The sequence below is a fragment of the Oncorhynchus kisutch genome, linkage group LG15 (assembly GCF_002021735.2).
Source record: "Oncorhynchus kisutch isolate 150728-3 linkage group LG15, Okis_V2, whole genome shotgun sequence".
Lineage (NCBI taxonomy): Eukaryota > Metazoa > Chordata > Actinopteri > Salmoniformes > Salmonidae > Oncorhynchus > Oncorhynchus kisutch.
Genome location: NC_034188.2, coordinates 75,086,608 through 75,107,684, shown reverse-complemented (window position 1 = coordinate 75,107,684; position 21,077 = coordinate 75,086,608). Strand labels below are relative to the sequence as shown.

General features: G+C 42.0%; 1 protein-coding gene and 1 long non-coding RNA gene across 5 annotated transcripts in view; one reads left to right on the top strand and one right to left on the bottom strand.

The window, feature by feature from the left end:
* The window catches only part of LOC109881223 (calsyntenin-2), a 410,239-nt gene that overhangs the window by 134,311 nt on the left and 254,851 nt on the right, over positions 1-21,077 (top strand). The window lies entirely within an intron of this gene.
* LOC109881490 (uncharacterized) lies at positions 10,724-16,584 on the bottom strand. 4 transcript variants are annotated; one of them, XR_002253860.2, is made up of 7 exons: positions 16,182-16,584; positions 15,097-15,177; positions 14,424-14,689; positions 13,608-14,001; positions 13,305-13,463; positions 12,833-12,928; positions 10,724-12,638 (listed from the first exon to the last, which is right to left on the bottom strand). It is a non-coding gene; the product is annotated as an uncharacterized LOC109881490 (long non-coding RNA). The 4 variants fall into 4 exon arrangements; XR_002253858.2 differs by having other exon boundaries at positions 13,608-14,007; positions 16,182-16,583; XR_002253859.2 differs by having other exon boundaries at positions 13,608-14,007; positions 15,103-15,177; positions 16,182-16,583.

The following is a 21,077-nucleotide window of genomic DNA, read 5'->3' as shown; positions in this document are numbered from 1 at the left end:
TCCCAATGTGCATTTGCAAATTGTAGTCTGGCTTTTTTATGGCTGTTTTGGAGCTGTGGCTTCTTCCTTGCTGAGCAGCCTTTCAGGTAATGTCAATATAGGACTCGTTTTACTGTGGATATAGATACTTTTGTACCTGTTTCCTCCAGCATCTTCACAACGTCCTTTGCTGTTGTTCTGGGATTGATTTGCACTTTTTGCAACAAAGTACGTTCATATCTAGGAGACAGAATGCGTCTTCTTCCTGAGTGGTGTGACGACTGCATGGTCCCATGGTGTTTATACTTGCGTGCTATTGTTTGTACAAATGTGGTACCTTCAGGCATTTGGAAATTGCTCCCAGGGATGAACCAAACCTGTGGAGGTCCACCATTTTTTTTCTGAGGTCTTGGCTGATTTCTTTTGATTTTCCCATGATGTCAAGCAAAGAGGCAATGAGTTTGAAGGTAGGCCTTGAAATACATCCACAGGTACACCTCCAATTGACTCAAATGATGTCAATTAGCCTATTAGACGCTTCTAACGCCATGACATCATTTTCTGGAATTTTCCAAGCTGTTTAAAGGCACAGTCAACTTAGTGTATGTAAACTTCTGACCCACTGGAGTTGTGATGCAGTGAATTATAAGTGAAATAATCTGTCTGTAAACAATTGTTGGAAAAATGACTTGTGTCATGCACAAAGTAGATATCCTAACCGACTTGCCAAAACTATAGTTTGTTAACAAGAAATGTGTGGAGTGGTTGAAAAACGAGTTTTAATGACTCCAACCTAAGTGTATGTAAACTTCCGACTTCAACTGTATGCGTGGTGAAAGAAGACTGAGAGGAAGATCAAGAGCTGTAGTCTCAGATTAGGGCTACTATAATTGATCATGTAATAAATCATGGTCTATCAATGAGAGACGCTGGTCTGAGAGTGCAGCCTGCAACACTCAACAGTAGCATCTATTGAGAGAAATTTCCTGAAAAACAACAGGTAAGATGTGCATTCTGCATCTGACTGAACTGCACATTACACAAGTCAATTGAGCAAAGCCTAATTGTTTTTGCATTTCTGCAAGGACTCAATGGTTAGCTCCCACAGGCGGGAGAGGTAGGATTTTCACTGCTGTGCAGGAATCTCCAATAGTTGATATGGTCATCTGAAACAATGGCATAAAACTCAGAGATTCGGGACAGAATGTTGGCAGACATTACATTTGGAAAGATTCACAATGTAACCATAACAACTATTTCTAGAGTCCTGAAAAAACATCAAGTCAGGATGAAGCAGTTGTACACTGTCCCCTTTGAGAGGAGCTCTGAACGAGTCAAGCAACCCAGGAACCAATATGTCCAGGTAAGATGACTATAAAATACAGAACTGGTTTTGAACAAAACCAATCAGAACAGAGGCACACAATGGCATGTTTTTAGGTATAATGTAAACTACTGTAATAGCCGAACTCTTATGTTGCCTTGTGGATTTATTTTAGAGAGTCATGCAGATTGAAGCCAGGCAAACACCCCACATATTCATCTTTATGGATGAGGCCAAAACACTGCGGCGAGGAAGGAATGTGATTGGACAAAGAGCCACAGTGGATGTCCTGGGCCAGAGGGGACAACATCACAATGTGGGCAGCAAAATCCTCTGATGGATTGCTGTTACACAAACCTCTAATTGGGCCATACAAAACCGAGTGTCTCGTTTCATTCATGGATGACCTCTATGAAAGGGTTGTGCAGGTGAGGAAAGGGTTGCAGTGAGGTGAAATCGGACAGCGTTTGTAATTGTATAGGACAACGTGGCATTTCCCCACTCTCCAGCCCATCCCAGGATACTGTCACTTTTTCTCCCAACTTACTCTCCATTCCTCAACCCCAGAGAGGAATCATTTTCCTCATTGAGGTGGAAGGTTTATGACATGATCAAATGTCCCCCCTGTACGCAATGAATGCTGGATGCCTGGACATATCTGCAGAAGATTGCCAGGGATGGACCAGGCATGCCATAAGATTCTTTCCTAGGTGTATTGCCCAAGATGACATAAGATGTGATGTGAGAACCTGTGGCCAAATGTAGAAGACAGGGTGGACTATTATTGCTACTATATCTGTAGATGGTGTATATACAAATTATTTTATTTTGGAATCACTCAATGCCAAAAATTGACATAAAACATATTGAAGCATATTACATAATGTTCAACTCATTCCTGTAACATATACTGCAGTGAATTCTAAACAGTAGAGAGGTGTCATTCTTGTTTTGTAAAGACATTTTACAAAAGAAAACATTGTGTAATGCTACCTGTTGTTTGTGTTTTTTTAGGCCATTGTTTTATGAGTGACAAAGTGTGCTTGTTGGGTGACAACCTTTGCTAGTGTTATGGAAGAATGAGTTGATTTGAGACATGTATGAAATGTTTTGGTAGTTTTAGTGTATTTTGGATGTGAAATTAACTGCTGTGCCAAGCTGAAAGTTGGTTAGGAGGACTGTGTGCAGAGTTTTGAAAAAGTGACCTAAGTATTGAGAAATGGGTCCTAGCGATTGTAAAAAAAAAACGGTATTATGAGTCTTATTGTAGTTAATCAAATATTATTACATGGTACAGTACATAGGTCTGTCAATCAATCAAGCAACCAATATAGGTCTTTGTAATGAGGTGGATGACTCATTGCAGAAGGCAGAGTCACATCTAACGATCAATTGAAATTAATAGAAATTATGAATAAGAAAGCAAAACAGGACCTGGGAAAATGACAGGGAGGATTGTGCTGAGGGGTGGTAGTAAAATAATTATCTTCTCCTCCATCCCTCTTTCCTTCCTTCCTCTCCCCATGCCCACGGCTCCTGCTCCCCCTCTCTTATCTTCTCTCCCTCTTTCCCCTTCTCTCCCTCGCTCCGGTCTGCCAGGTTCAGCTGCGGTGAAGAGCTATGAAAAATGGATGAGTGTGTTGCGCTCCCCCTCTTTCCCTGCCTTTCTCCCTCTACAGTCTGATCATGCATGGCTGTAATATATTTCTTTTGCCGGTAACGAGAGTGAAGGACTGAGTTTCTTTCGTTTTTTCACAGGGCTAGACTGTAAAAAACAAGACCAGTCATTCTCCTAACAATGTGTCTGTCTGTCTGTCTGTCTGTCTGTGGAAGATTTACTTCTTCACTCCTCACATACATACCACCTCACCAGATACAGTACACCTGTGTCCCTCTCACACCTCTCCACACACACACACACACACGAGTCTATAGTCTTCTGTGCATGCATTCATGAGTAACAGTGTATGTATACAAGCCTCCCTCTGTCGTTGTGTATGCTACTATACTTCCTCTACACAATGTAAATGTAACAATTGCTTAACACTATGGGCTACTGTATGTTTAAGCGTAAACTCTATTGGACCAGTTAGGGTCGCTACTGGAGCAGTAGGGAGAAATGAAAACCACACAACTGAATCATTTAGGAAAAGAATGCCTGCTTGTATTTTGTAAATAGAAATACATACAAAAAAATGAATCACCTTGAGTAAATATTGATATGTGAAATGTGTACAATAAGCTCAATATGAATGAACTACATCAATAGTACAATTGACAGATATCGGCCATATATCCCGCCTATAGTTTACTAGGCTTCACCCAACTCTATCTTAATCTGAGGGTCTCTCAGATTTCAATGTTCAGTTCAATAACAAACAAAAAAAACAACCCAATTCACAAATACTGACTTATAAACCACTATGAGATGGAATCAAATGTAAGTGACTATGCCTATCAATACACACTGGAAGGTGTTTAAGTGTAGCATGTGCTTATAACAATCCTACTGCAATGTATGATGCAATGATGTCTTGCAAGAAAATCCTACCACACCGTAGTATGGCAGTGCAAATTCAGTTTTTTCCAAGGAAAATACATCTTCGCATGCAAATCTTCTTATTGATGTTCTGTGTTCGGGCGGCTCGCCATCCTTGGTGGAACTGAATCCATACTCAAAAAACCTGACCGGTTTTACAAACAGGATCACACAATATATATACCATGAATACCTTCTCATATAACCATTAATATAACCATTAATATAGTGCTTAGCTTTAATCTCTTACAGGAATAAGAAAATACAACTTCGGCAAAATGCTTTACACAACTAACGAATGAAAAGTACTAGTGCTTACACTTACACGTCATTTCTTATAAAGTCATCTAAAACAGAAGTGTACCCAAATGGATTATGATACTAGTTAATCACATTTTATAAAAGTATGAAAACTAAAATAGTTTGCCATGCATGATTAGCATGATCACTAACGTTTGCTATTTAAATAGATCAATAACTGAGCTAGCCTAAATGTTAACGGCTTGTGCGTATACTTGGTTCAGTATGAACACGCACAAAATGCTAGCAATAATTTAGCTAGCCTAATCGCTGGCAGATCGTTTTCCTTATGAAAACTCACCAAATCCTGGCGTCAGTCTTTCCCTCAATCTCTTCACAGCACTTTTGTATAGATAAGTGAGTGTCAATATTATACAACTTCTCAACGATTTGAAACATACTTTTTCTTCCATGGAATAGCAGTAGCTCTTCACGTTCCATTCTAGCTCTTTTTTTTTTTGCATGTTGGCACCAACTGGTGTATAACGTGAGTTTAGGAGAGGGACTAAGAGAATATTGAGTTTTGATTGGCTGCTGGTCATGCAGCTTCTGACTGTTGATTTGTAATTGCTGTCAATTTAAACATACAGTTGAAGTTGGAAGTTTACATACACCTTAGCCAAATACATTTAAACTCAGTTGTTCACAATTCCTGACATTTAATCAGAGTAAAAATTCCCTGTCTTAGGTCAGTTACAATCACCACTTTATTTTAAGAATGTGAAATGTCAGAATAATAGAAGAGAGAAGGATTTATTTCAGCTTTTATTTCTTCATCACATTCCCAGTGGGTCAGAAGTTTACATACACTCAATTAGTATTTTGTAGCATTGCCTTTTAAATTGTTTAACTTGAGTCAAACGTTTCGGGTAGCTTTCCACAAGCTTCCCACAATAAGTTGGGTGAATTTTGGCCCATTCCTCCTGACAGAGCTGGTGTAACCGAGTCAGGTTTGTAGGCCTCCTTGCTCGCACATGATTTTTCAGTTCTGCCCACAAATGTTCTATTGGATTGAGGTCAGGGCTTTGTGATGGCCACTTCAATAGCTTGACTTTGTTGTCCTTAAGCCATTTTGCCCCAACTTTGGAAGTATGCTTGGGGTCATTGTTCATTTGGAAGACCCATTTACAACCAAGCTTTACTTCCTGACGGATTTCTTTAGATGTTGCTTCAATATATCCACATAATTGTCCTTCCTCATGAGGCCATCTATTTTGTAAAGTGCACCAGTCCTTCCTGCAGCAATGCACCCCCACAATATGATGCTGCCACCCCCGTGCTTCAGGGTTGGGATGGTGATCTTTGGCTTGCAAGTCCTCCCCATTTTTTCTCCAAATATAACGATGGTCATTATGGCCAAACAGTTCTATTTCTGTTTCATCAGACCAGAGGACATTTCTCCAAAAAGTACGATATTTGTCCCAATGTGCAGTTGCAAACTGTAGTCTGGCTTTTTTATGGTGGTTTTGGAGCAGTGGCTTCTTCCTTGCTGAGCGGCTTTTCAGGTAATGTCGCTATAGGACTCGTTTTACTGTGGATATAGATACTGTTTCCTCCAGCATCTTCACAAGGTCCTTTGCTGTTGTTCTGGGATTGATTTCCACTTGTCACACCAAAGTACATGCATCCTGAGCGGTATGACGGCTGCATGGTCCCATGGTGTTTATACTTGCGTATTATTGTTTGTACAAATTAACGTGGTACCTTCAGGCATTTGGAAATTGCTCCCAAGGAAGAACCAGACTTGTGGAGGTCTACAATATTTTTTTCTGAGGACTTGGTTGATTTCTTTTGATTGTCCCATGATGTCAAGCAAAGAGGCAATGCGTTTGAAGGTAGGCCTTGAAATACATCCACAGGTACACCTCCAAATGACTCAAATTATGTCAATTAGCTTATCAGAAGCTTCTAACGTCATGACGTAATTTTCTGGAATTTTCCAAGCTGTTTAAAGGCACAGTCAACTTCATGTGTGTAAACTTCTGAACCACTGGAATTGTGATACAGTGAATTCTAAGTGAAATAATCTGTCTGTAAACAATTGTTGGAAAAATGACTTGTGTCATACGCAAAGTAGATGTCTTAACCGACTTGCAAAAACTCTATTTAGTTAACATGAAAATTGTGGAGAGGTTGAAAAACGAGTTTTAATGACTCCAACCTAAGTGTATGTAAACTTCTGACTTCAACTGTATCAATAGCAATTTAGTATTATATGATTGGTTTCTTGAATCTCACTAGTAACGATATGTATTCAACGTTAGTTGACCTGCGTTACATAAAGCTCTATATGAATCCAAACCATTCTAATTAGGTATGTGTCTGAGGAATGCGTGTGTGTCTCTCTCTCTTTCCACATCCACATGATTGATTAAACATGAGTTAGCGTAGGGACTAGACAGGTCAAGAGACTCAATCAAATGTATTTATTAAGCCCTTTTTATGTCAGCCGATGTCAGAAAGTGCTGTACAGAAACCCAGCCTAAAACACTAAACAGCAAGCAATGCATGTGTAGAAGCACAGTGGCTGGGAAAAACTCTCTAGAAAGGCCAGAACCGAGGAAGAAACCTAGAGAAGAACCAGGCTCTGAGGGGTGGCCAGTCCTCTGCTGGCTGTGCTGGGTGGAGATTATAACAGAACATGGACAAGATGTTTAAACTTTCATAGATGATCAGCAGGGTCAAATAATAATAATCACAGTGGTTGTCAAGGGTGCAACAGGTGGTTGCTATTTACCGATAGACTATGTACAGCTGCAGCGATCGGTTAGCTGCTCAGATAGCAGATGTTTGAAGTTGGTGAGTGAGGTAAAAGTCTCCAACTTCAGCTATTTTTGCAATTCGTTCCAGTCACAGGCAGCAGAGAACTGGAACGAAAGGCGGCCAAATGAGGTGTTGGCTTTAGGGATGATCAGTGAGCTACACCTGCTGGAGCGCATGCTACGGGTGGGTGTTGCCATCGTGACCAGTGAACTGAGATAAGGCGGAGCTTTACCTAGCATGGACTTGTAGATGACCTGGAGCCAGTGGGTCTGGCGACGAATATGTAGCGAGGGCCAGCCGACTAGAGCATACAGGTCGCAGTGGTGGGTGGTATAAGGTGCTTTAGTAACAAAACGGATGGCACTGTGATAAACTGCATCCAGTTTGCTGAGTAGAGTATTGGAAGCTATTTTGTAGATGACATCGCCGAAGTCGAGGATCGGTAGGATAGTCAGTTTTACTAGGGTAAGTTTGGCGGCGTGAGTGAAGGAGGCTTTGTTGTGGAATAGAAAGCCGATTCTAGATTTGATTTTAGATTGGAGATGTTTGATATGAGTCTGAAAGGAGAGTTTACAGTCTAGCCAGACACCTAGGTACTTATAGATGTCCACATATTCTAGGTCGGAACCATCCAGGGTGGTGATGCTAGTCGGGCGTGCGGGTGCAGGCAGCGAACGGTTGAAAAGCATGCATTTGGTTTTACTAGCGTTTAAGAGCAGTTGGAGGCCACGGAAGAAGTGTTGTATGGCATTGAAGCTCGTTTGGAGGATAGCACAGTGTCCAAGGACGGGCCGGAAGTATACAGAATGGTGTCGTCTGCATAGAGGTGGATCAGGGAATCGCCCTGGAGGCTGAGACAGGAGGGGTCAGGAGACACTGTGGCCCTGTCCGACGATACTCCCGGACAGGGACAAACAGGCAGGATATAACCCCACCCACTTTGCCAAGGCACAGCCCCCACACCACTAGAGGGATATCTTCAACCACTAACCTACTACCCTGAGACAAGGCCGAGTATAGCCCACGATGACCTCCCGAGGGGGGCGCCAACTCAGACTGGAAGATCACGTCAGTGACTCAACCCACTCAAGTGATGCACCCCTCCTAGGGACAGCATGGAAGAGCACCAGTAAGCCAGTGACTCAGCCCCTGTAATAGGGTTAGAGGCAGAGAATCCCAGTGGAGAGAGGGGAACCGGCCAGGCAGAGACAGCAAGGGCGGTTTGTCGCTCCAGTGCCTTTCGGTTGACCTTCACACCTCTGGGCCAGACAACACGCAATCATAGGACCTACTGAAGAGATGAGTCTTCAATAAAGACTTTATAGGCAGACCTAGGATAGGCAGAGGATAGGCTGACCACGCAATAAAAATGGAGCACTATAGGAGAAATCCCTGCCTCCAGCTGTTTGCTTAGCAATTTTAGGGACCCGGAAGGAGGCCTGCGTCTTGTGACCGTAGCATACGTGTACGGCAGGACCAAATCGGAAAGATAGGTAGGAGCAAGCCCATGTAATGCTAGCCTTAACAGGAAGCCAGTGTAGGGAGGCTAGCACTGGAGTAATATGATCACATTTTTGGGTTCTAGTCAAGATTCTAGCAGCCGTGTTTAGCACTAACTGAAGTTTATTTAGTGCTTTATCTGGGTAGCCAGAAAGTAGAGCATTGCAGTTGTCTAATTTAGAAGTGACAAGAGCATGTATATATTTTTCAGCATAATTTTTGGACAGAAAGTTTCAGATTTTTGCAATGTTACGAAGATGGAAAATAAGCTGTCCTTGAAATATTCTTGATATGTTCGTCAAAAGAGAGATCAGGGTCCAGATTAACACTGAGATCCTTCACAGTTTTATTTGAGATAACTGAACAACCATCAAGATTAATTGTAAGATCCAACAGAAGATCTCTTTGTTTCTTGGGACCTAGAACTAGCATCTCTGTTTTGACCAAGTTTAAAAGTAAAACATTTGCCGCCATCCACTTCCTTATGTTTGAATCACAGGCTTCCAGAGGGCAATTTTGAGGATTCACCATGTTTCATTGAAATGTACAGCTGTGTATCGTCCGCATAGCAGTGAAAGTTAACATGATGTTTTCCCGAATGACATCACCAAGAGGTAAAATATATAGTGAAAACAATAGTGATCCTAAAACGGAACCTTGAGGAACACCGAAATGTACAGTTGATTTGTCTGAAGACAAACCATCCACAGAGACAAACATATCTTTCAGACAGATAAGATCTAAACCAGGCCAGAACTTGTCCGTGTAGACCAATTTGGGTTTCAAATCTCTCCAAAAGGATGTTGTGATCGATTGTATCAAAAGTCTAGGAGTACAAGGACAGATGCAGAGCCTTGGTCTGATGCCATTAAAAGGTTATTTACCACCTTCACAAGTGCAGTCTCAGTGCTATGATGGGGTCTAAAACTAGACTGTCCTCTCTCTCTCTCCTGATCAACAGGCTATCCGGTGGGCTGGTATTGTTGTCCTCTTCTGTCACTACTTCAAGGGCTTGTACTATGGATTTCACATGAATTTGAGTGGATAGCTAAAACGTTCGTGTTGATTTAATTATTATTATTTTTTTTACCTTTATTTAACTAGGCAAGTCAGTTAAGAACAAATTCTTATTTTCAATGACGGCCTAGGAACAGTGGGTTAACTGCCTTGTTCAGGGGCAGAACGACCAATGATCAAGAGAATATTAAAGCATATTCGGTTTACCATCAAATATATCAAATCATACTGGAGCTACATATGAACTGGGGATTGTGTGACGTGAGAGCGATATAGGGTTTGTGTACGTCTGTGTGTATGGTAGGGATGACTGTGTGTATGGTACAGCACCTCAGGCTCAGCTCAACTCTGCCGATAGCCTCTAGCCATCAATGATTTGCCTGTTAGTTATTAGTATCCAATGTGTAAACGAATGACTTTAATGTTGATGTGTGTAAACTCTCCAGGTCAGATGGAATACATCAAATACGATCAAACTTCAACGTGTATGTGTGCGTGCGCATGCATGTACTGTGTGTGTGTGTGTTTCATCTTGTGGCATTCTATTGATTTATAATAACTCAGTGTGAGTCTATATCACCTAAAACTTCATTCCAATGTCAGTGCACAAGGTACAGTCTCTCTCAACATCTAACCCCCTCTCCCTGTGTCTCTCCTTTATCTCATTCCTCCACCCTCTCTGTCCGTCCTCCATCCTCTCCCTCCCTCTCTCCTTCTGTAAATTGCTTCATACCTCTGTTTGATGCTAAGAGGGCTTTGAACTGGAAGCACTATCTTTTTACGCTGGTCTCCGTCTCCATGGTCAGCCTGAGCCTTTAATATTCATGGGCAGGACCAGGCCTGAAATACTGATCAAGGTAATAGGGTGGTGGGGGTTACGCAGCAGAGGGCTGCTCTCTCTCTCTCTGACTGGGAGCTGGGTTATATAAAGTAGGATGGTTTATACAGTAGTGTGATTAAACAGTACGGTGGTGGTTATATTACATGAGGGTGATGGTTATAAACAGTAGGGTGGTGGTTATATACAGTAGAGTGGTTATATACAGTAGGGTGGTGGTTATATACAGTAGGGTGGTGGTTATATACAGTAGAGTGGTGGTTATATACAGTAGAGTGGTGGTTATATACAGTAGAGTGGTGGTTATATACAGTAGATGTGAGTCCTACAGGTCGGTAGTCAGTTAGATTTAGGCAAGTTACCTTGGTGTTCTTGGGCACAAGGACTATGGTGGTCCACTTGAAACATGTTGGTGTTATAGACTCGGTCAGGGACAGGTTGAAAATATCAGTGAAGACACTTGCCAGTTTGTCAGCGATTTACTGTCACAGTAACAATAACACATTTCCTGAAGAAAAGACTCCGGAGTACATTTAAAGATAATCCAGTAAAAGGTTCACATTAGAGAACATAGTGAAAGGTTCACAATTAAAGAGCACAGATTGGGGTCGATGTGGCAATGTCTCAGTGGAGGTCAGGTTTGGGTCAGTCATTTTCAATTCAGTCAATTTGGTAAGTAAACAGATCTTCTAATATTTTCCTCATTGCCTCCTTTGAGGAAATATTTGAACTTCAGTTTACTTCCTGAATTGACTGAATTGAAAATGGGATTGACCCGACCCTGACCTCCACTGAGACATTGCCCCATACAGTATAGTATGTAAGCCCAAAAATCAACTTGTCAGTGGTAGACCTATTCAAGTGTGGCGAAACAAACAGTGGACAACATGCTTGAACAAAGTAATCTCAATGCATTTGAGCATTGGGAATAATAAATTAAGGAAAATGGCTGATCTAAAAAACACCATGACCTACAATTTAGCCTACTGTACATACTGCAAAGGTTTTAAAGAGAACACAATACAGTAGCACCTCCACCATGGTTGGGGTCAATTCCTTTTCAATACAGTAAGTAAACAAATTTCAATATCAAGATACATTTTTATCATTGTCTCCTATGAGATGAAATTAGAACTGGAATTTCAGTTTACTTCCTGAATTGCAACGGAATTGACCCCAACCCCGGTGGAGGTGCTACTGTGATGATGATTAGGGGGTAAGAGCAAGTGTCTTGTGGTTCCTTTCTTAAACTATAAAATAAATTCAACAATGTCAACAAATAATACTTTGAGGTAATTTTGGGATTATAAAACAATGTATTATTTAAAGAAACTGAAATTCCAATATCAATTGAGACAGCTCAATAGGCACAATACCTTCCAAAAGATCATCAAAAACATGTGATGGAAATAGCATCACTTCGCACAACATTTTTTATATTAAGTCATGGCTGGCTTTTGTTCTCAGGCCAAACTCTTTACGGACGTGTAGTGACTTGGCTCAGTTTTTGGTTCTGAGATTTTGCTTAGAATATCAGTGTTATGAAACAGTTCTTGAATCTAAAGTATTGGAACATACACCGTTGTGTGTCCAGCTTGCTCTAAGTCTAAAACATACTGTTCTGGCATTATCATGGGATCATTTCTCAAAGATGTCAGCTTTAGCAGATAAAACAGCTTATAAAAAAACGATGTATATTAACCTTAAAACAAAATACTATGGAAACAAAAATATAAAATAAATATAAATGTCCAGGTGAAGACTGGAGTGTATGTTTTCATACACAAGTAAAGTCGCAACAATAGAATTCAATGCAAATTCCACCTGCATAGTTCAGGGAAATGCTCATGTAAAGCACTTGTGGTAGGTGGCCTGTAAGATTTTCTGTTCTGACTTCAAACCAAATATTCTGACAATCTTTTGTACTGTATTCTAGCAGCTCAGCATAACATTTCTTAAAGAATCAAACACAATGTCATACAAAAAAAGACTCAAAACATTAAGCCACATTTAGTTATGTTGGAATAAAAACAAAGTGTTACCAGCTTGTGGTAGTCATTTGGTCAATGCTTACTTACACATGTATCATCAAATCATTCTTCAGAGCCTGTAGCCTTGGCTTCAGTTTTCTAAACCTAGCAGGATTATCTGAATGATCTCGAACGTGTTGGACAGTTCTTTCGGATAACTGAGATGTAGAGCATATATCAGACCAAACATTACTAGGAAAGCATCCGGCAGTCCAGGGAGGTCAATCACCACAACGTCACTCTCCTTCGACAACAGAGAGGTCAACTGGATTGCAGTGGACTGGATTTTACGATTGTCAGCAGGGCTACCGGTGAGTCACCAAACTCTGGCTTGTCTGAATCCTCCACCTGAAATACACAACGCACTTCACATGAGAATACTAGACAGACATGTTATATAGCAAAATATCTTCGCTGACCTATGGTTGGCTAGTTAGATCATACTCATTCATCTAATCCTCTCAGATTCCTTCAGGAGCTAAAGTGGGTTGATTGAGAATGGGCACAATAATTAAAAATAACCAGAATGACAGGAAACCTACTTTGCATGTTTTGAAAAATCCGGAGACTTCCTCGCGCAGCAACACAGGAAGAGCATGGATAACAGTTGTACGCCTTGTGTGGGCATCATGTACTTCCTAAAGGGATACATAAATGTCAATTTTATGACATAGGCTTACTAATCTTACCTGGTAACAGAGAAAAATTAAATATTTAGCCTTAAATCACTTGTGACATGTGCTGAGCTTGGTTTAATAAGGAACCTGGTACAATGGAACCAATGGAATGGTCCCAAAAGGGCAAACTCTCAGGTACCTTTTAGATACTTACTAAGCCTAGTCCTGAACTAAAAAACAAACTCAATGGATAATCTCCTTAGAGAATGATTTTAGTCCAGGACTAGGCTTAATCTGTGTTTGGGAATTCTCCCCTCAAGGTTTAATAAGTAGTTGATATTTGCATTCGACCAAGATCTGATTCCAGTGCAATAATGATCAGAGTCCTCTGTATTACCTGTAGATCATGACACCTCAGAATGTCAACCAAAGCGTCAGCAGTCCATCCAGTCTTTGATGCCCTTTGTCTATACAAGGTCATCAAACGAGTGGTGTGTCAGTCAATCTCAGCATATAAAATGTTTGGCAGGTTCTGGTTTGAAAATTCACTGGCGCTCTGCATACATTTGGAAATGACAGACAACAAAGGACAGTATTACGAAGTTATCACAAGTTTGGAACACAGTATTACAATTTAATTCAGTATAACTAATATATTAAAGCAGATCAAATGTGTGTATAAACAGCATTGCAAGTTTACCTGGGACTCCATGCGCAGAGCAGGCCAGAGATCAAGGATCTCCTTTACAGGTGACGTGTCGATGACTATACCCTGGTGCCGCAGGGCAAATGTGGTCTGCATCTTCCTATCGATCAGGGGTAAGTTCCTTTCCCTCTACTGAACTTCTTGGACCATTTCCTGCCTCAGCATTTCAAGACTTTCCGAGTCCTCTCCAAGGGGAACATTTGGCAGAAAAGTACATTCTGCCTGGTCTCTTTAGGTTTGAGTGCGAAGGTTCATTCTCTGGATTGATTCTGCTTCTTTTTCCTGCGCTTTACGGAAACCTCCTGACATCCTGCTCTCCTGTCGCAGAACTTGGTTCTGTAGTTACCCATCTTGAATTTGATGCCGTTCTTCCATCCAGTGTCAGATCCTGCCTCTTTCAGACAGGGGTGTTTCGTTACAAGAGCTTCAGCTGCCTTTCCTATCTCTCTGTCATTAGAAACTGTACACAGTAGAAGCAACTTTCTCTAAGATATCATGTTTTTGGTCTCTAGATAACTGAAGTAATTTCCATTCCTTTCAAAGGCAGCACTTCCTTCTCTAAGCTTCAACTCTACCTCTAATGCAAAAGTAGGCATGGGAAAAACGTCTGGCGGCCATCTACTGAGGCGCTCTGGGGAAGACACATCTGAAAGTATTTATGTGTCAGCTGTAGAACTTGTATTTCCTCCTTCCACTTTTTTAAATGTAACCTTTATTTAACTAGGCAAGTCAGTTAAGAACAAATTCTTATTTACAATGACGGCCTACCCCGGCCAAACCTGTATGACGCTGGGCAAATTGTGCACTCACCTATGGGACTCCCAATCACAGCCAGATGTGATGCAGCCAATGTGATGCACTAAAAGGTGCAGTGTTGCCTTATTTGGCAACTTCTCAATGTCCATCAAGCAGGTAAGTTGTCCATCAAAGTTAGGGTCTTCATACTGCAAACTTGGCATTCAAATTGTTTATCTAGTCATCAACAGATGCTGGACTGGAGCTGAGGTTTATCTTCCTTATATGGTCAGCATCAACAATGCAAAGTGTCATGGTTTGTGGAGCTGCAGCTGCCATTGCTGAGGAAGAACAACATTGAGAGGTTGCACTTGGAATATCAAAACAATACACATGGTAACACTAGGTGCATAATGGCTTCATTAGACAAATAATGACTCATCATAAATCATTTAACTCTGTCTCACTCGTATTAACCCATTGGGGGGTCAACAGCAGCTGGCCATCAATGTTGTATGCAGAAAAGGTGACTGTCGTTGAGCTCAGATTGCAATTGGACAGACAGGCTAACTTTTGTAGATGATAGCCCGTAGGAACAAAGATGTTCTACATACCATGACACAAAGTGACTGCAGAGAAAATAAATTAATCAGAGCAATTATGTCAGAACTGAGGCAGCCCCACACTGACTCCAACTGATATAAACATGTTATGTTGTCCATCCCGGATAATTTCAACCTAAGCTTACCTTTACCTTTTGGGCGGCAGGAAGCCTACTGGTTGGAGCGTTTGGCCAATAACCGAAAGGTTGCTAGATCGAATCCCTGAGCTGACAAGGTAAAAATCTGTCATTAGGGTTGGAATCTAGTTTTACTATTCATTCAGAGAATTACAGAAAATGATATTCATGACTTTAGATTTGTTTCACACCCAAGAAAAATATCAATGTCAGAAAATAACCATATGTTATTTGAATAGTACATAACTAATTCAGAATTAGTTTTGTTTTTCAAAAATCTAAGTACTGCATTGTAATTAGGCAGCATGCCACTGAATCAAGCTTAGGCTGTGCTATTTTGTGCACCTGTCATGTTGCACTAGCAAGCTAGACAAGTAGCGTTGCTAGCAAGCAAGCTAGACAAGTAGCGTTGCTAGCAAGCAAGCTAGACAAGTATTGCAAGCAAGCTAGACAAGTAGCGTTGCTAGCAAGCAAGCTAGACAAGTAGCGTTGCAAGCTAGCTAGACAAGTAGCGTTGCAAGCTAGCTAGACAAGTAGCGTTGCAAGCTAGCTAGACAAGTAGCGTTGCAAGCTAGCTAGACAAGTAGCGTTGCAAGCTAGCTAGACAAGTAGAGTTGCTAGCCAGCTAGACAAGTAGAGTTGCTAGCAAGCTAGACAAGTAGAGTTGCTAGCAAGCTAGACAAGTAGCGTTGCTAGCAAGCTAGACAAGTAGAGTTGCTAGCAAGCTAGACAAGTAGAGTTGCTAGCAAGCTAGACAAGTAGATTTGCTAGCAAGCCAACATAGTTGCACATAACCAGGAAATATGGCATATCTAATAAGAACATTTTACAAAATATGCTTCCCCCCCAAAAAAATCACATATGACACAGAAGTCTTTGTTCATGCAACTAGCTAGGTAACATTATACATCAACACTTTGAGTTGAGTTAACTAACGTTAGCTAACTTACGTGTTTGGCGCGTTTTACATTTCGCATAGGGATAGTGGTCTTGACAATGTATATATTCTCCAAAGAAATTCTACCACACAAATAATGTTAAAACATTCAAATGTATAGCTATCGTTATCTATCGAAGCAAAGTAATGAACTTACCGCGTGAACCCTCAGGGGACAGTGTGCACTTGTCTGACTTCAGTCACTTTCATGTCACGCTCGCTCCCAGAGCTTACCTGCATTTAATGTCCAGCTTTCATTAATTACTTTAAACTGATTATGAATCATCAACGCTACCTAACTTTACTTCCCCACCACCAGCATTTTCAAATCATACTATCTGACGTTAGCTCGAGCCAGCTCACCTACCTGGCGCCTAGCTAACCTTAGCCCTGCTGGCACTTGCCAGTTAGCCAGATTGCTAGTTTGACAGATTTCCATTTGAAGTTTGACAAATATGACACGCACAATAAAAGTTAATAACCACGAGTACATTTTTAACATTAAGAAAGTATTCACTGTCGCAGGGACCGTCAACCATGTTGGAAAGATTTTGAAATGCCACACAAGGTAAGTGCCTTTGAACATCGACATGCAGTACCAGTCAATCGTTTGGACAAACCTTATTTTTACTATTTTCTACATTGTAAAATAATAGTAAAGACATCAATACTATGAAATAGCACATATTGAATCATGTAGTAACCCAAAAAGTGTTAAGTCAAATATATTTTAGATTTTATATTCTTCAAAGTAGCCATCCTGTAACTTGATGACAGCTTTGCACACTCTTGGCATTCTCTCAACCAGCTTCATAAGGTATGCATTTCAATTAACAGGTGTGCCTTGTCTCCCAAATTCTTCCAAATGGTCTTCAGTACAACCCCCGCAGCCGCACTCCTTTGAGAAGAAGTATGTGTGTGCGTGCAGGTGTGCATTAGTATCCAGGAGCCTATATTGTGCCAGTGGTCTGTAACAGTAGTTCAGAGTGACTGGCCCCTCCGCCTCTAGCCATACAGTCTCATAAAGCAGGGTTTACCAAACTCGGTCCTGGGGTACCCCTTGGGTGCACGATTCAAATAATCAAAACGTGATGATGAGTTGTTTTTTTGAATCAGCTGTGTAGTGCGAGTGCAAAAATCTAAACGTGGACCAAGTTTGGGAAAACCTGTCATAAGGGATAATGACTTTCTGATCAGATATTTACAGAGTAGCATTAGTAAATAGCATTAAGGCCCTCAGTTTCTCTCAGTTAGTCCCTCACACCCAGAGATACTTTCTCTAGCACTCACATGTTAGATGTGAGTCCCAGTCAGTGTGTTTACCAGTCTCGTGCTTGGCGACAGTATCGGGTAATCCAGTATGTACACTGTGGACAAGACCCAGTGGGGGGTGTCCTGTGTCTGGGGGAGAGTGTGTGACTGGGGATTGACTGTCCACTACAGGATATGACTAGACAGATGTCTGGAGATTGACTATCCACTACAGGATATGACTAGACAGATGTCTGGGGATTGACTGTCCACTACAGGATATGTACATACCATACACAAGCATGCTGAGGTTAGCAGGGGGTTGCCAGTTCCAGCTCCAATCCTCCTTTGATGTGAGGTGTTTTTAATCTCTAAAACTGGAGGTGCTGGACTTCCTTTAATATAAATTGTGATTTTTTAGTTTGTCTTGTCAGGTTGAGTTTTGCTGTGTGTGTTTACATAATTAGTCTGTGTCTGTGGATACATGTTTAGTCTGTGCAAATATGCATGCGTGTGTGTGTGTGTGTGTGTGTGTGTGATTAGTGAGCTGTGGAGCAGACCGTAGCTACTCTGTCTGTTGATGAGTCTCTTTTTTCTGCATAAAGGCCACAAGGACAGGCTTCCATCATGAAGGAACATACATTCTCTCTCTCCCTCTCCAGTAGATACCGTATGACTGATATTACTGATCACTCTCCAGTAGATATGACTGGTATTACTGATCACTCTCCAGTAGATACAGTATGACTGATATTACTGATCACTCTCCAGTAGATACCGTATTACTGATCACTCTCCAGTAGATACCGTATTACTGATCACTCTCCAGTAGATACCGTATTACTGATCACTCTCCAGTAGATATGACTGGTATTACTGATCACTCTCCAGTAGATATGACAGGTATTACTGATCACTCTCCAGTAGATATGACTGGTGTTACTGATCACTCTCCAATAGATATGACTGGTGTTACTGATCACTCTCCAGTAGATATGACTGGTGTTACTGATCACTCTCCAGTAGATATGACTGGTGTTACTGATCACTCTCCAGTAGATATGACTGGTGTTACTGATCACTCTCCAGTAGATATGCCTGGTGTTACTGATCACTCTCCAGTAGATATGCCTGGTGTTACTGATCACTCTCCAGTAGATATGACTGGTGTTACTGATCACTCTCCAGTAGATATGCCTGGTGTTACTGATCACTCTCCAGTAGATATGCCTGGTGTTACTGATCACTCTCCAGTAGATATGCCTGGTGTTACTGATCACTCTCCAGTAGATATGCCTGGTGTTACTTATCACTCTCCAGTAGATATGACTGGTGTTACTTATCACTCTCCAGTAGATATGACTGGTGTTACTTATCACTCTCCAGTATACATAGGGTGTCCACATTTTTTTATTTAGACCAATTGGTAAATATAGCCCTGTGGTCAATATACGGTTCAACCACTGTTTGGATTCTGACTGTGTAGGATCACAAGGAGGTTAAGTTTTGATAATCTCCCTCTCTGTTTCTTTCTTTCTCTCTTTCACCCCCTCTTTCTCTCGCTGAAGCTTTTGCCTTCTATCTCTCCGTCTTTCTTTCTCCATCTTTATCGCTCTCCATCTTTCTTTCTCTCTCGCTCTCTCACTTCATATCTTTTCTCTCTGTCTGTCTGCCTGTCTCCACCTGTCCTTCTCCCTCTGTCCCTCTGTCTGTCTGTCTGTCTGTCTCTCTCTCTCTCTCTCTCTCTGCCTCTCTCTCTCTCTCTCTCTCTCTCTCTCTCTGCCTCTCTCTCTCTCTCTCTCTCTCTGCCTCTCTCTCTCTCCTCTCTCGCCTCTCTCTCTCTCTCTCTCTCTCTCTCTCTCTCTCTCTCTCTGCCTCTCTCTCTCTCTCTCTCCTCTCTGCCTCTCTCTCTCTCTCTGCCTCTCTCTCTCTCTCTTCTCTCTCTGCCTCTCTCTCTCTCTCTCTCTCTCTCTCTCTCTCTGCCTCTCTCTCTCTCTCTCTCTCTGCCTCTCTCTCTCTGCCTCTCTGCCTCTCTCTCTCTCTGCCTCTCTCTGCCTCTCTCTCTCTCTCTCTCTCTCTCTCTCTGCCTCTCTGCCTCTCTCTCTCTCTCTCTGCCTCTCTGCCTCTCTCTCTCTCTGCCTCTCTCTGCCTCTCTCTCCCTCTCTCTCTCTCTCTCTCTCTCTCTCTCTCTCCCTCTCTCTCTCTCTCTCTCTCTCTGTGTCTCTCTCTCTCATCACAGTCCTCTGGCCGTTTTCCCAATATTTATAATAGAAAAGAGAGAGGGCAAATAGAATGGACTGCCAGGAGGAATCACACACTGCTGACTCCTCTCAGAAACATTAAGTGACTGGGGACTAGAGCTGTGTGTGTGTGTGTCCGTGTTAACCAGATTACAGTGCGTAACACACCTCTCTGTACAAAGACGGTTTTATTTACTCAATGTGTTCTCTTCCTGTTTCCCTGCTGGCCGCAGGCGGCCCCAAACAATCACACATATTCTCTCAGGATCAAAAGAGAGAAGACGTTTCTCTCTCAATGACATACACAAAGACACACACACATGCTGCCTTTTCCCCTCTCCTTTCAACATGAAATTAACTCTCTCAACAAGCTGATGAGATTATAACTTTTTTACATATGAAACATTTCTTGTCTTGTGTGTCTGTGAGGATTGTTTTCTTCTGTGATTAATAATTGGCTGTTGCCCAGGTTGCAAAATATCATGGGCATTACCATCTGGCATTAATCTTTTCAGTCATCACAGTTCTACTTATAGCATTAGTGAATTACAGTCGGTATATCATACACACATGCTAATTTATTAACTGTATATCTGAATATTGCAACTATCTTACTAAATCATACAGTGTAAGCAGTACAGTAGAACGGATGTGCCATATGATCCAAGATTCATGAATGCAATTATGGGCTGAGCTAGTTCATGCAGTCAATCAGACTGATATTTCCAATGTTAACATTTAACTCAAGCTGCAGAGCCATTAGATCGGAAGGGCCATAAAAAATTTGACTTTTCTGTGTTTTCAGTAAATATGTCTACTTCAAAAGTCTATATTTATTTTGCTGTGTGCGAGAGAGGAGTTGTTTAATGACTGGCGTTGTGCCCCTATATTAATGGATAAAAGCCCCCCACCTCTCTCTCTTTCTCTCTTTCTCCTCAGTGGGTAAGAGTGGATCTGAGCATCTCGGTGCGGTCAGGCTCTACCTATCTCTGCAGGTTAATAAGTCCCCATCTCCAAAAATAGGGCTGCTGTCCTCCCCACAGCACAACACAACACGACACAACACGCAACACAACGTGACCATGCAACACAGCACGGCACAACACGACCACGCAACACAGCACGACCACGCAACACAGCACGACCATGCAACACAGCACGACCACGCAACACAGCACGACCACGCAACACAGCACGACCACGCAACACAGCACGACCACGCAACACAGCACGACCACGCAACACAGCACGACCATGCAACACGACACAACACGACCACACGACACAGCACGACCATGCAACACGACACAACATGACCATGCAACACAGCACGACCATGCAACACGACACAACACGACCACACAGCACGACCATGCAACACGACACAACACGACCACACAACACAGCACGACCATGCAACACGACACAACATGACCATGCAACACAGCACGGCACAACACCACCACGCAGCACAACACGGCCAAGCAACACAACACACCACGACCACACACCACGACCACGCAACACAACACGGCACAACACGACCACGCAACACAACACGG